This window comes from Anomalospiza imberbis, chromosome 1 (genome assembly GCF_031753505.1).
Source record: "Anomalospiza imberbis isolate Cuckoo-Finch-1a 21T00152 chromosome 1, ASM3175350v1, whole genome shotgun sequence".
Taxonomy (NCBI): domain Eukaryota; kingdom Metazoa; phylum Chordata; class Aves; order Passeriformes; family Viduidae; genus Anomalospiza; species Anomalospiza imberbis.
Window position 1 is genome coordinate 126,589,655 of NC_089681.1, and position 16,923 is coordinate 126,606,577.

General features: G+C 38.4%; 3 long non-coding RNA genes across 4 annotated transcripts in view; 1 reads left to right on the forward strand and 2 right to left on the reverse strand.

Annotated features, from left to right (window-relative positions):
* LOC137485744 (uncharacterized) lies at positions 1-8,744 on the forward strand. Its single transcript, XR_011005449.1, has 3 exons — positions 1-1,285; positions 5,530-5,639; positions 8,602-8,744. It is a non-coding gene; the product is annotated as an uncharacterized lncRNA (long non-coding RNA).
* The window catches only part of LOC137485726 (uncharacterized), a 20,407-nt gene continuing 12,079 nt past the window's right edge, over positions 8,596-16,923 (reverse strand). For both annotated transcript variants that reach the window (XR_011005444.1, XR_011005442.1), the window contains 2 exons: positions 14,961-15,079; positions 8,596-8,749 (listed from right to left, as the gene is read on the reverse strand). This is a non-coding gene — a long non-coding RNA (uncharacterized lncRNA). The remainder of the gene's footprint in view (positions 8,750-14,960; positions 15,080-16,923) is intronic.
* On the reverse strand, positions 10,015-14,954 carry LOC137485750 (uncharacterized). Its single transcript, XR_011005453.1, has 3 exons — positions 14,581-14,954; positions 12,475-12,546; positions 10,015-12,164 (listed from the first exon to the last, which is right to left on the reverse strand). It is a non-coding gene; the product is annotated as an uncharacterized lncRNA (long non-coding RNA).

Sequence of the window (16,923 nt, forward strand, 5' to 3'; positions counted from 1 at the left end):
GCAGTGCTCTGGATCAAATCTTGCGCTGTCCCTATTCCCAGGGGACTGTCGGCCTCCTCACGCTTACTCCACTCCCATTCAGGGAAGGCTCAGAAACAGCCAGAATTTCTCGCAATGAAGTCTGATCACGTCCATCAAACCTTGACAGTATTTCTACTTTCGTTAAAAAATCAAGATGCTCTTCAAAATCTAAATAAGTGTGGTTTTGTCATTTCCTATAAGTGTATATAGAATATTACTCTGTTTTTCCTAATATGTGTCCAAAAACACTTCTTGGAGAATGTCAAGAGGAAAAGAAAAAGTTTTACAGTGATATTTTTAGAAAGTGCTTTTGTTCTAGGAAAAAGACCTGCCGTTAGATGAATTCGTAACCTGAAACAATGAGAAACAAAATGAAGGTTAGGATGAGTAGCTTAATAGCTAAGAAAATAAATGGCTGTGAGATCAGAAAGATAAGTTGAGCTGAGTCCATCAAGAAAACAGTGCTTATTTTGGATCTGATGCAAATAGGATGCTAATGGAGGAGAAGGGAAAATGCAGGGAGTCTTGCAATGTGGAGGAAGTCAGCTCAGTGATGGCCTCTCAGATTCAAACATTAGGAGAACCAAAAGGACATGGAATATACATAGAAGTAGAATGTTTAACAAGATACACTCTCTTATTTTAGATACCACTTGCCAATCAGGAATCAATTAAAGGTGCCACAGAATTAACTATATCCCTTGTACCATTTTCTGATTATATGACAAACACTCATTTTTGTTTTGCACGCTTCAGATTACTGCACTTACATACTTCCAAAGCTGTCCATAGCTATCTTTATCCCTTGGTAGCACAGGAATCAGCCGATACTCCCAATGAGAAACCGAATTCTTGGAAAATGCTTCTATTCATGGGCTGTTAGCAAGACTTTGTTTGCACTAGTACCATGTGATGCAGTCACTGTGGTTGTGTTACAGAAAGGGTTGGAATAATACACCGCACATCCATGTGAACGTGCTCAGTCAACAAAGCCACTCGTATAAATTAATTTTAAGAAAAATCAGCAACCATGTATTTTTCCACTAGTTTGGTCTTTTTGTTTTCTGCTAGCACGAGTCAAATTTGTTTGTAAATCTGGGCTGTAGATATTTTTTCCCCCAAGGATTTCGTACTGTGTTTAATCACAGCTACGAAGTCTATCAAGTTTTTTTTTCTGCTTCATTGCACTGGGCTTAAAATGAGTGGAAAGTACTCACCTGTAGTAGCCATCTGCCAAACAGTAATATTAGCAGTGTTTTAAACAGTAAGCACATTTTCCTATATCTGTACCTTTGTCAGATAACATTGCTGATACAGTAGTGTCTTACAGACACTATGAAAAATCATCTGGTGTCAGCTGAGAAAGAAAGTACACCTTTGACAAACAATAGCTGATACATTCCAGTTACTGCAATGCTGAGGGTTATGTCAGACTAAAATAAGAATGAACTAGTGTAACTCTTGAATTCGTCTGTTTAAATACTATTTTACAATGGCTAATTTTAGAATTTCCATGTTCTTGCATGTCGAATGAGGAAGGTATTTGGATAGGAAGAATGGATGCGTGAAGACAAAGTAAATGTCTGACAAAGAAAATCCCACCAGCCCCAAAACAAGAACACCCACACGCACCCCAACCACAGGGCATGTCAGTGTAAAAGTTCAGTAGCAAGTCTTTCTTCCCAAACAAGCTGAGGACCATGCCACAGCCTTAGAGTCCAAACTGAATCAACACTTCACTTTCCTTCACAGCAACTAAAGAAAAGATCCACTGGAACTGCTTCCAGCCAAACTGTTACCAGGCACAACAACAGCTGTACTGGGGAGAATTTGCTCCCCAATAGTTATTTTCATCCTAATTCCTTCTAAACTAGAGTTAGCATACATGTTACAGCACCATGCCATGTGCCTAGGAAAAAGTGATTTCAGAAAAGATGAAGAGAGTACTCTTCTAGGAGACAGTATTTTAAGGTGGGATACCAACTGTTGAATTTTCCACTGTTTTTCATCTAGGTTCCAGATTAGTGCCCTCAGGGAATGCCACTGCTAAATAATACCAAGAAGATATTACAGGGAAAGTGAAGTAAAAACTGAGCTCCTACATTAAATACCCTTTTCAACTCTTCAAAAGCCATGTTAAAGGCATTTCTCACTTCTCTTTACCAGTTTAAGGAAATACCTTGTCAGCTGGCAAGGAAATACCTTGTCAGCTGGCATGTGCTTAAGGGAGTTTATACTGGAGGTAACAGGTATTTCTGAATCTTAAATCCTGGCAGACAAGGACATCCTTAACACAGCTTCTGGGAGAGGCATCCTGAGAGCAGTGGAAATTGTACATCACAGCAAGAGCACAAGCAAGGGAGTGAACTTTAGGAGCGGGGCAGTGACAGGCAAAACTGAAGCAAAATTACTCACATCTCTCCTACTATTATCAGTTGATAATGGGTTCATCTCTTGAGGTCAGAAGCAGATTTACATGAGTGCCATGAGCCATGGAAACTGAGAAGTTTTAAGCAGTCATTGGACACTATGCAATCCTAATCCTTATTTTGTTCCTACTTGAAGGTTTTAGAGAGGGTAAACTCTTCAAATCTGGACACAACTTTTGTTTCTATGCACTTACCAGGGCATAAGGCCATCAATACTCTGCTCCTAGTGTATCTACCCGCTTGTTTCATTATTTTTATGTCTCTCTTATCTCCGTCTATGTTTTCTTTACTGCCCTTTCCCCATTCCACGTGTAATCAAGTCCTTTGTGACTGTCTCTGAGGTATTCACACAGCATCTAACACAAAACAGTAATGAGAAAGGGTGCATTTACCGTCACATATGTTCAGGTCCATTCCCTATGTTTCTCTTATTTGTAATGAATATACAGTTGGGAATATTACATTTGGGAAGAGAGAAATAACAAAAAGAAGTACTTACATCACAGTAATATTCTGAAAGAGATGATGACCAGAAAGCATTATCTGTGGCAAAAAACTAGAACAACCCCTCATGACCCAAACTGCCACTCTCATGACAAAACTGAGGCTAAAACAGGCTTGCCTCTGTGGACTTGGAGCATCCCAAGGCAAGAATGGGAACATCACCAATAGTAAGGGCCCCTATGTGAAATGCAACTGCTATCAGGAGCTGAGCAGCTCTGCTGAAGCAGCAGTGGCCCATTTTCCTAGGAAAAATCTGTCTCAAGCTGTGGAGATGTTGGTTTTGTTTTTGGCCTGTTTTGCCTTCAAAGTTCTATCTAGAATAAGACAGTAATGGGGAAAAATATATATGGAATTATTTTTACTACAAGGATTTTTGACAGACACTGCCTTCATCAACCACACTCCATCTTCTCACTGCTCCCAAATGTTCAGTGGCACAGATATGATCTCCTCAGATCAGCCAAGCACTCTATCCCCAGGCCTCTTGGGAATTACCTTGCATTTGAGCCCTTGAATTCTCCAGGGCTGATGATGCAACATCATTATCCCCACTGCTGGCTTTGTTGGTACTAACCAGGGATGAGACTTCCAACTCATGATCACTTTTAAGTCTCTACATGCTCAAGTTATCTTCCAACAACAAAAGGAAACTCACTACTGAGGACTTTCCTTAACACTGCTGATCATCCAGTTTAGGGTCAAGCATGTGGTCAAGTGTTGGGTTTCTTTTTCTTGTGTCTTTTTTTCCTGGATATAGGGAAAATGCATTAAGTAAAGGGCTGTTAGACCTATGGTCCAACAGTATTTATACTAGGTCAAATTTACTCACTAGGTCAAATTTATGAATACTCACAAACTTCAGAAAATTTCATAATCAAGTTTACAGTCAAATTTCAGCCAGAAGGTATTACAGTACTTTCTTTTTAGTCAAATGCTATTGTTAACATTATTTCATTCAGTGCAAAGGATACTCACTAGGAGTGCATAATGAACAAACCAGGAAACTACAGAATAAGAGCCAGCTGTAAGATTTTCCCTTAAGAAAATTGAATACCATTTTGGATAGTTGTCTTTTTTTCCTATCTGTCAGAAGTCTTTTTGTGATAGTGAATAACTCACTTAAACCAGAACCTGCCCATTAACATTACCTTTGTTATAGCAAAGTCTTATCTCATCTGGAATCAGACCTACTTCTACATTCTCTTCTCTTCTTCAGGAAAATAGGCCAACCACTTTGGACTTTTGAATTATGTATTCCTTAGGCATCTGCTTTAACATAAAGGCAAACATTCAACCCACAGCTAAAATCACCAAACCTTCCTTCCAGCTCTGCATTTAGTCTGTTTTTCTTTCTATTCATTGGTACAGGTAACTCCGTTCAACGCTTTCCTTTAGCTAGCAAGTTAACCATGTCAGACCGCATCCCAAAACTCAGCTGCCTGATGAGTTTTCTGCAGGCAGCAATCCTGCCCTACATTATTATTCTGAGTTTGATTACTTGACTCAACCACCATCTCCATCTCCCTTCCCCAGTTCATAATCCTGAAAAAAGTCTGATTTGCACAGCTGGGGCTAAGCCCAAATTCTCTCAAATGAGGAGCTGAGGGATCTTGCAGGTGTATTTTCCCTCTTTTCCATTTTTAGGCATTTGGTATAAAGGACACTTTTGGACAAGTATGTGTTGTTGCTATTCTCCAAAGTGAAACTGATTGAAACAAAGGGAAAATGGCTGGTATTCTGATAACCTGCCATGTTAAATATAGTGGACACTTCTAGCAGTTCTTTATTATCATTTCCCTTGCCAGTCTCTTATCTAAAAGATATCAACAATAATAGCAAAATAAGGCAACACTTCACATTTACATAACAAAAGTAATTATTCCTTAAAATAGCTTCATGCTACATCATAGAACCATCTGTGAGGAAAAAAAATTGTTTTCAGAGTAGTTAGGTGGTGTGTATTATGCACAGCAGTAGTATCTTTAATGGAAAAGGTAGAAACAGTAAGCAAATGCCAGTAGCAATGTGAATATAATGATACTGTTATATCTATTACTATTCACACCAATATAATAAAAGAAAGGAGAGCACCATTTCATGTGAGCAGTTACCTTGCTAAGGATATTAGGAAAGCACAAATGTACTGTATAGTACTTTGATTTATATGATATTAAACTTTTTAAATGAGCAGCATCCCCCTAACAAGGTAGATTTGAAGCCATTATGATCCATTAAAACAGCAATAAGTGTCTGATAGTAGAGTCCCTGATATCTTTCTATTAAGATTTCTTGATTTGGTCTGTATCTGGTTTTGTGTTGTTTTTTTGTTTTTTTTTTTTTTGAACTGCATTAAGCATGAATGCCCCTACCACACCAGAGTCCTAGCTGTCAGATTAGTGCTGGTGTTAATAAGGGTACATTTTGGCAATACTGGTTTAAAAGGCAAATCTGAGAGTTGGGGAACTTCAACCTTCATTTCAGAGAGTCCTTTTCTGGGTTGCTTCTACCCCTCTAGTTGTCCTGCTTCACTGTTTCTGACAAATAAAGCCTTGTTCACCACGACCTTTCTTTGCAGGCACAACAAACAGGACTCAATTTTATTTGGAACTTATCATCACTGTTCCTTTACCAGCCAAATGGGATGCTGTTGAGTGACAAGGTGGACTCCACAACTACTACTGGGAGGTAAACACGCTATGAATTTTCAAAGCAGGAGAATAGTCTCCTTTTAAATAGATTTTGCAGTGCCTGGTAAAAATAATAACAATAAAATGCATTAGAGAGACACATTTAACGAATTTTAGGGCATGCTACTCTATAAGCAAAGTATTCTTTATAAGAATGTTCCATTCTGTGCATACAACAGGTTGTGGGGCTGAAGCAGTCATAGCACTGAGTCAAAATGCTGGAAATAATTAATCATTTCCAAGTAGGTAATATACTCGCCTGTAGAAACAAATATTTATTTATAAATGTGGTTTGTTGGTGTGACAGCTGTAAAACAGGCTTTAGGAGTTTGCCTAATGCTAATTTACAATACAATATGCTAAATACAATAAAAGTGCATTTACGTAACAGTAAGGAACAACCTGTAAAAGCAAGGAAGTCTGCAGTTAGCTAAAAAGTGTTCAGTTGAAGTGGCACAATATTTAAGTGAAATATATGATGCATTTCTGTTTTAACTGCATGTTTCTTTGGATTTCTGAGTCCTTGTCAACAGCTTCAATTGCATTTTAAAGCAACTTTAGGGATGTGAATTTCCTTTGTCTCTTTTACATCCCAAAGTAAAATATAATGCAAAACTTCAGCATCCTTAAAAAAGAAAAAAAAAAAGAAGGGGAGCTGCTAGTAGGTCCTCAGCAGCTGGAATAATCTCCCATGGGGAGAGGTGGAAACCTTATTCCATGAGTCATTTAATACCGAATAAACAAAGCACTGGAGAATAAATTGTAAGGCATGACTTTTTTTTTATTGTTCATTGACAGAGGGAGGGCTTTTTGATGTAATGGAGCTTTTCCTTTTTAAAAATTCTTCAGTAATAGAAAGTGTGGGCAATGTTACAGATATAGTTTATTTTTCATTGTCACTTTGGCCCTTACTGTCCTTGTAATAAAGGCACAAGTAACTTTAGCCCCTGCACACTATGAAGTATGCAAGATCAAGTCCTCAAGGGCTGCTGAAATTCAGGATCCTCTTAGGCAGGGGCCCTCACTTGATGTCGTCACATAGTGGCTTAATTACAGTTCCATAAAAGGTTTTGCACACCCAACTATCACAGCTCCTGCTATTAAATGCTATGCTTTAGTGACAAAGCTCTGAGGAAGGCAGCTGAGTAAGCTGTGTATGCTGGCATGGCGTGCTCTTGGTCTCCAGTGGAACCCAGTGGAATCCAGGACTGATAGAGGGCAACAAACAACCCCCTTGCATTGCACAGAGCCTGTCTGTAATCAAATATAATTATGGAATCACTACCAGTCAGAGCTGTAATCAAGAACAGCATTATTGCAACATTTATTACTCTCAAAAGTACTCTGAGATTTATGGGTCCTTGGAAAGAAAAGCATTGTTTGGCAAGTCTATCTATAAGCATTTTTTGATCATAAAGAGAGTTTTTCCTCTGATAGATCAGAGCAGTTCCAATGAAGCACATCTACTGGATAATTTCTTCAGATTCTTTTTAGTCCTAAGTGACAAAAAGAACACATATTACTTGAAGAAATTCAAACTTCTACTTGCCAGCCAAGTAGATGTAGACAGGCATTATTTCTGTGATGCTTGAGATACAATGTAACCACTGCTGGTGGAGACAGAAGATTCCAATAAACAGTGGGAATCAGTGTCATCATGCAGAAACCAAACTCTTTGATGTAATTGCTCAGTTATTATACACCCATGATGAAAGGTCTCAAGGGGAAGACCTTCCCCTATAGTACTGAGTTATGGCTTTGGCCCTACCAATAAACAGGAATGTTAAACAGAAAATGTATCTGGAAAAATGATATGTGACATAACTCATAAGGAGTCTAGAAAAAGGAGTAATAAGTGCAGTTGATCAAACAAGGGTAGAAGAAGCAGTATCTCTTAATTTTGGAAAGAAAAGCAAAAAAGAATTCTTTGGTGACTTCTTAGCCCACAAGGAGACAGAAGAAAGCTGTATGTTCAGAAGTGGATGTGGATGGGAAAGCAATGGGTGAAGAAAAAGCTTGTTACCTTGAAAATTTTACCTCAAAAGGTTGGAAACGATTAATAAAACCACCTCAAAGCTCTCCAAGGAAACCACATTTTCTTCTCCAAGTTACATAGGTGATCTGTAGAGTTGATCTGGAGGACACAGGAGCGGATGCAGACAACTCCCCATACCAAGCCTCTGAGGTTAGGAGAGTCAGCTCCTCTGTTTGTGTGTATGGTGACAGTTCTGCCAAATACTTTTCAGATACAGCAGCTTTATCACTGAGAACGATCTGGGCTGCCCTGCAAAGATAATCCTCCCAGTGGTGTGTCAGCCTCAAAGAAGGGTGTGATTATCATTCCAAAGGAGTGTAATGTGAACCTGTGCCTCCCATTCAGCCAAGTGATGGCTAGATCAAGGAGGCTTCTGCTCTTTGCTCACTCTTTCTTTGTTTCTTCTCTTTCTTTCCTTTTTTTTTTTTCTTCCAGCAAACAACTTATCTTCATATTAACTTCTTTTATTATGTACATTTAAGATGTCCAAAGAGTGAGCCATGTTCTAAGGCACAGTGGCCCTTAGAAATGGATCTCCTACTAGACCATCAGCAGAGTACTAGGTGGATGAGATTCCCATCTTGGGATGCTTGGAAATTTGCTGGTTCTGATTAGCATTTTACAAAGATAGGGTTTCTCTGCAAACAGTCTGGTGGAGTCTTTCATGGTACTTTCAGCTCTCCTAAGCCTGTTTCAAGATTTTGCTAGCAGCTCTGGCCTGGGACACTCAAAGCTCCAGGCCCGATGTAAGGGTGACTCACCCCTTTGGTCGAACAGGTCTTAGAGATGGATGTTGTCTTTTTTGTCACTTCAAGCAAGAAGGTCTTCATATAGTGAAATCAGGTGTCTGATCTCCCTGGTCTCCTGAACTCATGTGTATCCATTTGTTGTTGGTTTGGGTTTGTTTTTTTTTTTTTCCCCACAGGAAGAACAAGCAAATCAAACGGCAGATGGGAGAATGGCCATCCTCTAACCATATTGAGTGGTGCTTATTCATGGGTCATAATCCAAAAATAATTGTTTGTGTTTGTCTGGGTTCTTGTTCTGCACTTGCAGCAATGATTGAGTTCAGCCTGGAATTTAATACACAAAAAATTACAGAAGAGTAAGGCTGACAAAACTCAAGATTAAACGAATAACTAATGCATGACAACAGCAAATGACTTTGATCTCTAAAACCAGAAAATTTTCTGTACCAAACTGCCTTTCCCCACTGCAGTCTGCATAAAGGAAGAAGCAGAGGCAGCTGCAACCACCTCAGCTTCAGAGATGGAGCTCCCAGTAGTCAGTCTGTAAGAAAACACCTGGCTGGCCTTAACGAACATTATTTTCTAGAAAGTTCCCAGAGCTCTGCTGGCAGGGAAATATACATGACTTGTAAGGGAGAACATAAAGAGGCAGTTCTCCAACAGCACATGGTTTGACTTATAAAAGCTTTCCTTACGGGCAGAATTAATTATATATCATAAAGATCTGTTATATATTCTGTTTATACAATTATAAAGCATTATGGTTAATTAGTTGTGGTACAGACTCCCAGAGCAGAATCTGGTTAGAGAATAAACAAAACACTCAGTCAGCTGTGACGGTGGTTAACAACTCACACTTTCATATCACCTTTCACACTTAACTCTCTTGAAGTGATTTGTAAGTTATGCAATCCAGTGGGCTTGACCTTTGTGTATTTGGTAATTTTTTGGTTTATATAAAACTAGAATATGCTGGTCAGAAATGGTCTGAGATTCTCACACCTTTAAGAAATTAAATTCAAAATATTTGCTAACCAACTTTATTTCAACTGTTTTCTTACCTATTAGTTATTTGTCATCCTATTATGTCTGGCATTGCATATACACAGAAAATAAATACTTCTCCATCTCTTATTCTGTCCTGATGTTGACAGTTTTGACTGACAGCAATGCGAATCCCTATCTACATCACTATCCTAAAAATAGGGGTGAAATCTTGATTGTGAAAATATATTGATAGAAGTGTTTGTTTGAAAACATACAAAGATTTGTTTTCAAGCTACATTTTTATAGTATTTCAGTGCTGTGAAATGAGTTGACAATAGTAATGTATCAAACCATCTGACATCTTCGAACTTAATTACTTTTTTGCCATCACATAATTTAGCACTGAGTCTTACTGCTGTGCATGTGCTACTACAGGTGTCTAGGCACAGTAAGTGCTTTTTGAAATCTCATCAGTGTCATGTGAGTACAGCTAAAAAAAACTATGTTAGTACTATTTGTCATTTCATGGGATATTGTACTGGTTACTGTGCATGCCCAAAAAGCACTTTTTAAAGGAAAAAAACAAACAAACAAACAAAAAAAACCCTCTTTGCAACATTTATAAGAGAAATTGAAGAAAAAAAAAACACAAGATGGGAGCAAGAGAAGAAGAGAATGTATTTAGTATAGTCTAGATATTTATACTGTAAAATGTAGCACACAGTATTTTTAAAAATCTACAAATAAATGAAAACAAGCACTCCCCACTGAAAATGCCACAGCCTGATACCAATTCTGTTTCCTGAATCATGAAAGTAATGGGATTTGAGATAACTTTGAAGGAAGGCTTCATAGTCTTTTTTAAAGTCTGTTTTGGGCATAGTTTTCTAGAAGAAAGCCTGAAATACATATATGAAAGAACTTCTGAGAGATAAAGATGTAAGGGCAACTGCAAATGGCATTGTCAGCCTGGAACAACAAACTGTACAGTAAGATACGAGATAAGATTACAGATGAGTGCCCAATGGATGCTCCTAACTTCTATTCAAAAAGGCACTGAAGGGAAATGAGTGCCAGGAAAGGATACAGAGAGAGGCTGATAAAATCAGAGAGAAAATTCAAGAAGGTATCTTTACTTCAGTGTTTTAGGCTCAAGGGTAAATCAGGGATGGGAAATGAAAAGTGGAGAAGTTGCATTCTAGATATGACAATTGCATTGACAAAATTGGAAGAAATTACCTAGAAAAACACACAAGTAGAATACTAAGAGGTAAAAAGAGAGCCTGGTGAGGTATCTCTTGAAATTCAGGATGGATATGTCTCACAGCTGAAAGAAAGGTTAAGGAATTGGCGATAATTTGAAAAATAAAACAAGAAAAGGAAAAAAAAAAAACAACCCCTTTCCATCTTTTCAATGATGAGTCAAGAGGGGACAATATTTTTGAGTCCCAGTATGAGCAATTACATCACAGGCTGTGGAGGTGGAAGGAGTCCTGAGATTTGGTCACATCACTGATAATGGCCTCAAAAGAGCTGAGTGGGGTGTACCCAGCTGAAATTAAAGACAACTTGGGAAAATGTGAAGTTGTCAGCCATCTGAGCTCATAGTTTCAGACAATGCATTATTTTATTTTAAAACTTAAACACAGGAGGAAAACTCAGCAGAAATATGAGAGAAAAAATAGGTCAAATGTAGGATTTAAAAAAATATGGAGACAGATATCTTTCTATGTATAATGGGATATTTGTGAAGAGTTACAACAAACAGCAAACAAGGGAAGAAACCCTACAAATAGAAAATTACAGGATTACTGGTAAAGAAGGAGGGGTAAAATGAAAATCTGATAAGAATTGCCAGGAAAAGGGATTGGGAATGAGAGAAGAAAGTGAGAGAGTGAATGAAAGGAGAAAGAACATGGATTTGTTAATTCGATCTCTTGAAAATGAAAGAACTGACAACATGGATAAGAAGAGGCAGAGGTGTGTGAAGCTGATTTCAGGATAACATTATTTAAATTAAATGCTTGTATTTACAAATTAAACATACTTTTAGATTTTAAACATGGAGAAGCTATTATGTAATTTCAATCAATATGACAGATATGTAAAAATTTATTGTATAATTTGAATCAATGTGACAGATATGTAAAAATTTTAAAACTTTTTCCAGTCTCATGTCTGAAGTGAAAATAAGACTCAGATCCTTGTACAGTGACAAAAAAAAAATCAAGTATTATCTTGAATTTGTGTAGGAACGGATTATTTTTTAAGCAACTTTCAGAGAGCCAGTTTTTGTCTTCTGCCACTCACAAAATACGTGTCTGTGTAGATGAAAACAAGATGACATTTTCAGAATTGTTGCTCCCTGTCAATAGTAATAATTGAGTTTACACAAAGAGATTTTGAAAATGAAATCAGAAGTCCTATTCCTATGCTTTATGCAAGTGGAAGTCCACTTTTGCTGTTAGTGTTTTGCCAGCTCCCAGGCATTTATTTCCCCATTCCCTCAATAGTCCTGTGGATAAATAGCCCATAACTGCTGTGTAAATGTCATTATCTGCTTATCATTCTTACATTACTATAAATTAAGTTTCTTGCTGCCTAATTTTAGCAGTGACATGATCAAACATATGGAGTAGGGAGGATTTAGAAGCTCACCTTATCTATCCAATAGTCTGAAAATCTGGAACATATCATCCAGTGGAAGTTTAAGTTCCCAGATAAATCAGCTTTCCTTCTTTCAAGCAGCAAGCTTTCCAAGGAAGAATTCTCATTAACAAATTCCCCTCAAACAATTCCTTACATTTCAATTTCTTTATTTTGTTGCTATTTGCCATATATACAAGCTAGCTATGCTAAACAACACTAAAAATATCCCACTTTATTATATGCAGATAAAGAATTTTAATTGGCATTAGTCTCATAGAAACACTCAAGAACTTAAATAGCTGTACAGGAAGGACTTTGCCACTATGTAAAAATAACCATAAAGTTTATGAGAGCAAAGATCCCAGTGGCTGAGCTTTTGCAATAGTAATGTGTGTAGAAACAGCAATACATACATGGGTGGGATCCCTTTGGTCCTTTCATAGAGGCATTGGATTCGATGCATGGAATGGACATTGCTGTGACATCTGAGCACCACATTAATACACACCTCTTATTTTTAGATGTTTACATTAGGCAGGTAGGCTTTTAGTATTTGTGTATTGGCTTTGAGTGTGCCTGTAGTCCAACACCATCTCTCTGAAGATGTCTTAGTGTTTGGAAAATCCCTGCTTTGCCCAGAGCTAGCACAGCCCTTGGCAGCCCAGCTCTATCCCCCAGCTTGCGTGGGCTCTTGGAGCCTCTGGCACGCAGCTTGGCAGCCACAGAAGTAAAAATAACTTTGCTTCCCTCCCACCGCCTTTCCACCCCAGTGCAGAGGGAAGGAAAGGATATTTAGTGCTGAAACTACAGAGAGTTCAGGTAATAATAGCATTTTAGGAATAAATTATGAAGATACGCATATTTCAGGCAGTTCCAACCTGCCCCTAAATTACAGCCTGTAGTGCATCACTCCCCTACACTCTTGGTAGAAAAGTACTGGGCTGAGCCTACATATAAACTAAAATTTAACATGTTCAAAAGTAGCATAAATTAAAAGTACAGAAAAAGCTGTTATAAGACATTTAGGTTTATCTTGAAACCACCATTTTCTTTCAAGATGTGTAGCATACTCAAAAGCATGCAGCAGCAGCTCCAAAAATCATCCTCCAACATTCCAGTGTTTATGGGTGTGCCTTAATTAAAAATATTTTGCCAAACAAGGAAACTTGACTCTTTAGGAGAAAAATATTGATTACATAAGGACACTATTACAAATTCATACAGATTCAGGAGAGAAAAGGATTCATTTATTGTATTTACATGACAGGCTTTTAAGAAAAACAAAGAAGTTAGTTGATGTGCCAAATTCTGTTATATATCAGCATCAGCACATATATCTTTGGAAACAGAGAAACCTTGATTTCAATCTACTGCTATCCTATAAATAGTAACGGTACATCAGAATTCTGGTGTAGTCCATGGCTGATTTGCGAAACAAATTTCTTCAAGAAATTAATTGGATAATGAGAGTCAGAATTATGAGTTAATTTTTGTGTTCACATATCTTATTTTCTTCCTGAGTTCCAGAGTGCGTTACAGACATAGAGAAAATATGTAGCTATTCACACCAATAAAACATGTCAATGGACTTTCTATGAGAAGCTTTTTCATGTTTTCCCAAATCAATCCTAAATGGTTCAAACTATATATGATTTCTTAGAAGATGTCTATTTATAGTGATACTGGTATGTTTACTCTGGAAAGACAAGGAAGTCCCAAGAAAGTCCCACAAGGGCAATTCTGCCCTTTTGAAGTGTTTATTTTTGAGTATACTTATTGCTGATAGTACATACTCTACAGTTGTCCCACTGGCTTCTTCTTCTTTTTTTTTTTTTTTTTTTTTTTTTTTCTGAACAGGTATTTCCTGTTTCTCATACAATATACTGAGAATATGCTGAGATTATTTCTCACTTTTTGTGCAAGACAAATAACTGCTTTACACACAGTGGGCTAGCATGGATTATCATTGGGAACACAGTGTTTGCTGTATCTTAAAGTAAGTAATCTCTCTCTTCACTGGTCTTTTTACAATCACACCTAGAAGATTGGAGAGAGCTTTATCATGGTCCCTTCCTTGCCTTGGAAAAAGTCCTTCAAAGGTCCACCCACCTGGCCTCACTCCTATACTACCCGACCTGGAACAATGTTTTAGTCTTGAAATAAAACACTTTGCATGCAATTATTTGCTTAAAACATACATGACATATGTGGGTTGACACACGTGGATCCACAGCTGCAAGACAAGGTTAGACCTCACTGCACAGAAACTATCAAGGCTGATTTCAGAGGAGTGTTGCAAGAGCTGAAAGTTTGCTTTTCAGTGTAGGAAAATAAGAATAGAATTCATCTTTGCAATGGGGCATACTCCATAAATACTTGTTAATATTGAGATGGCCTTTTTCTAATTGTTTTCTTGATGAAGCTTTGTCTCCTTTTCACAATTAACTCTCAAATAAGTGGGATAAATCATAAATACAGAATATACACATTGTAAGTAAAAAAATAATCTATGACACTACCTGTATAACACAGTGGAACTGAAGGATTAACCCACTCCATGGTTTTTGGGAAATATATCAGTGACATGAAATTGAAGCACAGCAGAGCCCTTTGCACAGCACGTAAGTGCTGTGGTCCAGCTCACAGCTCTACCATTGCCCACCATTCCTGGAGGACAAGCACAGGGAGCAAGTGCCTGGGCTTCTCTCCCTGCTGGAGGACAGGGTTCCCCGTCACCAACCAAAGAATGGTCTGGGCTGGCAGGTAAGGACACACCACAATAGAAAAGGCCATTTCTGGAAAGAGTAAGGAGTCAGAAAGTATTCCTCCAATCAGCACAGCTCACCCAGCTGATTCCATTCCTTTTGCAATGGAAGTGAATCTAAAAATTCTTTCTTACCTCTCTGGCAGCAGCTTTTACCCTGATAAGAGCAGATGTATGTCATCTCTTATCAAGAGAGTGGTTGCTAGCCAGAAGACCTGTGTTCCTTCTTTCTGGTTTTAACTTTTAATTTTCACCTGCAGTGAAGAGATAAAATGAATTCCAGTTTAGCTTGACAATCCTGCCTGCACAGGTGTGCTGTAAGAATACCACTGTGGTGTTCAGCTGGGTGAATGTTTTAGTTGACTACAGTAATTATCAAAAGTACTGGGTTTAGTTTCCCCCCACTTCAATCTGCATCAGATTTCCCAAATAGTTTCAGCTGGCTTTTTTACCTAGCTAAATAAAGCTGGAGGAGGAAACAAAAGGACTTGTGCCTCCTTTGATGCAATACTTGGCACTTGAATAATGCAGAATTTGGGAGCTGTATGATCAAGACCTTCTTCTTCATGAGATTATTTGAATTGAAGTTTTTAATTTCCTATCGAAATTAGTCCTTTAATTACCATGTTGTATTCCTTCCTGGAATGAGGTCCCCAGTCCCTGCTCCTGGTGTATTTTGTTCATGTGAGTAAACATCAGGGTGGAGCAGCACCTCTAAGGGCAGGGCACAGGCAAGGGGAGGAGGAGCTCAAGGTCATCACCCTGAAAGTGTCCAGCTACACAATCCTCTGCCCTCCTCAGACTGAGATGGGAGGCAAGAGCCAGTGACTCTCCTCCTCTGCCATCATTCTTTCCATCCCTTTGATCCTTTGGCAGTGGGAAAAATCATGAGGACCAGAAGTAAGGAGTTTGTGTCTTAGGGGATGGGCTCTGATGGACCTAATATTTATTATGCATTTTATATAGAGGGAGGATTCATTATATTAGAGGAAGAGTTATAGTAGGAGAGACTGAGGGAGATTCAGCTTCAAATATCCAGGTCCTTGAGGCTGAAGGATCCCTCGAAATTTAACCCAGTTTCTCACATCTCAGTGAGTGAAGCAGCATAACCATGCAGGTGTTCAGCAGGGGGTATCCCCAACTCCAAATTTCTGTGAACTGAGTGCTTTGATTCCTCTTGTTCTAGTTACTTCTGAATAAAACAAGCAATTTCCTGTCAAAAGTAACAACTTATCTGAATTGGGCCTTCTGCAGTTTTTCTGTTCCTCATGAAAAAACTGAAAAAATACTTTGGGTCAGTCTAAACAAAATGCCCCCTAATTAATAGCAATTAATTTGCACTCTAGAGACTACAGAAGAAACCCTAGGATACAAAAGTATACCTAGACAATTTCTTTCTGTGTTAGTACCCACTGTGTCAGTCAAGTTAGGCCATCTGTAACATCCTTGTAACCTACAATTTCTAAATTCCCATCCAGCTACACCTATGCCACTCCTTTGTTTCCAGTAGCATTAGATGGGATTAAGTGAAAGAAGGAGTTAAGCCTCCAAAGTTAATTAAAACATTGTTGATGATGACCAGGAAGGCATACTTTGCAGCTGTAGGTGGAGAGATTTAAGTGCTCAACATGGGGCAGTTGTGCCCTGGCTTTAAAGCTCCTGATCTATGAAAGAAAAATGCCTCTGGTTTCTCGTGGCAGTGTGAGCTAAACACAGAGTGAAGTGTAGCTGCTTCAGTTTCTCCCAGAGGCTCCCATCCTCTCTTTCCTCTGGAGGCTTCATCTTCTCAGTCTGGTGCTGTTACATCTTTAATAAGATCAATAATCTTTCTTGACTTCAGCAGCTTCATGAATTCTGATTAAGCTCCAGGACAGCAGCCATGTATTAAGAATAATAGGCAAGAAGAAGACTTTAGTGTCTCAGTCCATGAAGCATGATAGTTTCTTCTTTAGGCAAACTGATATTGATTTGATTTTGGGTTTTCTCAGCGTGGCCTCTGTAAATATAGTGCTAGCACACAGTACGCTCACTGTTCAACTCCTCTTCCCTGCAGACCAGTTCTTTCTGTGGAAGACTTACGTTAATTGTTCCATGACTA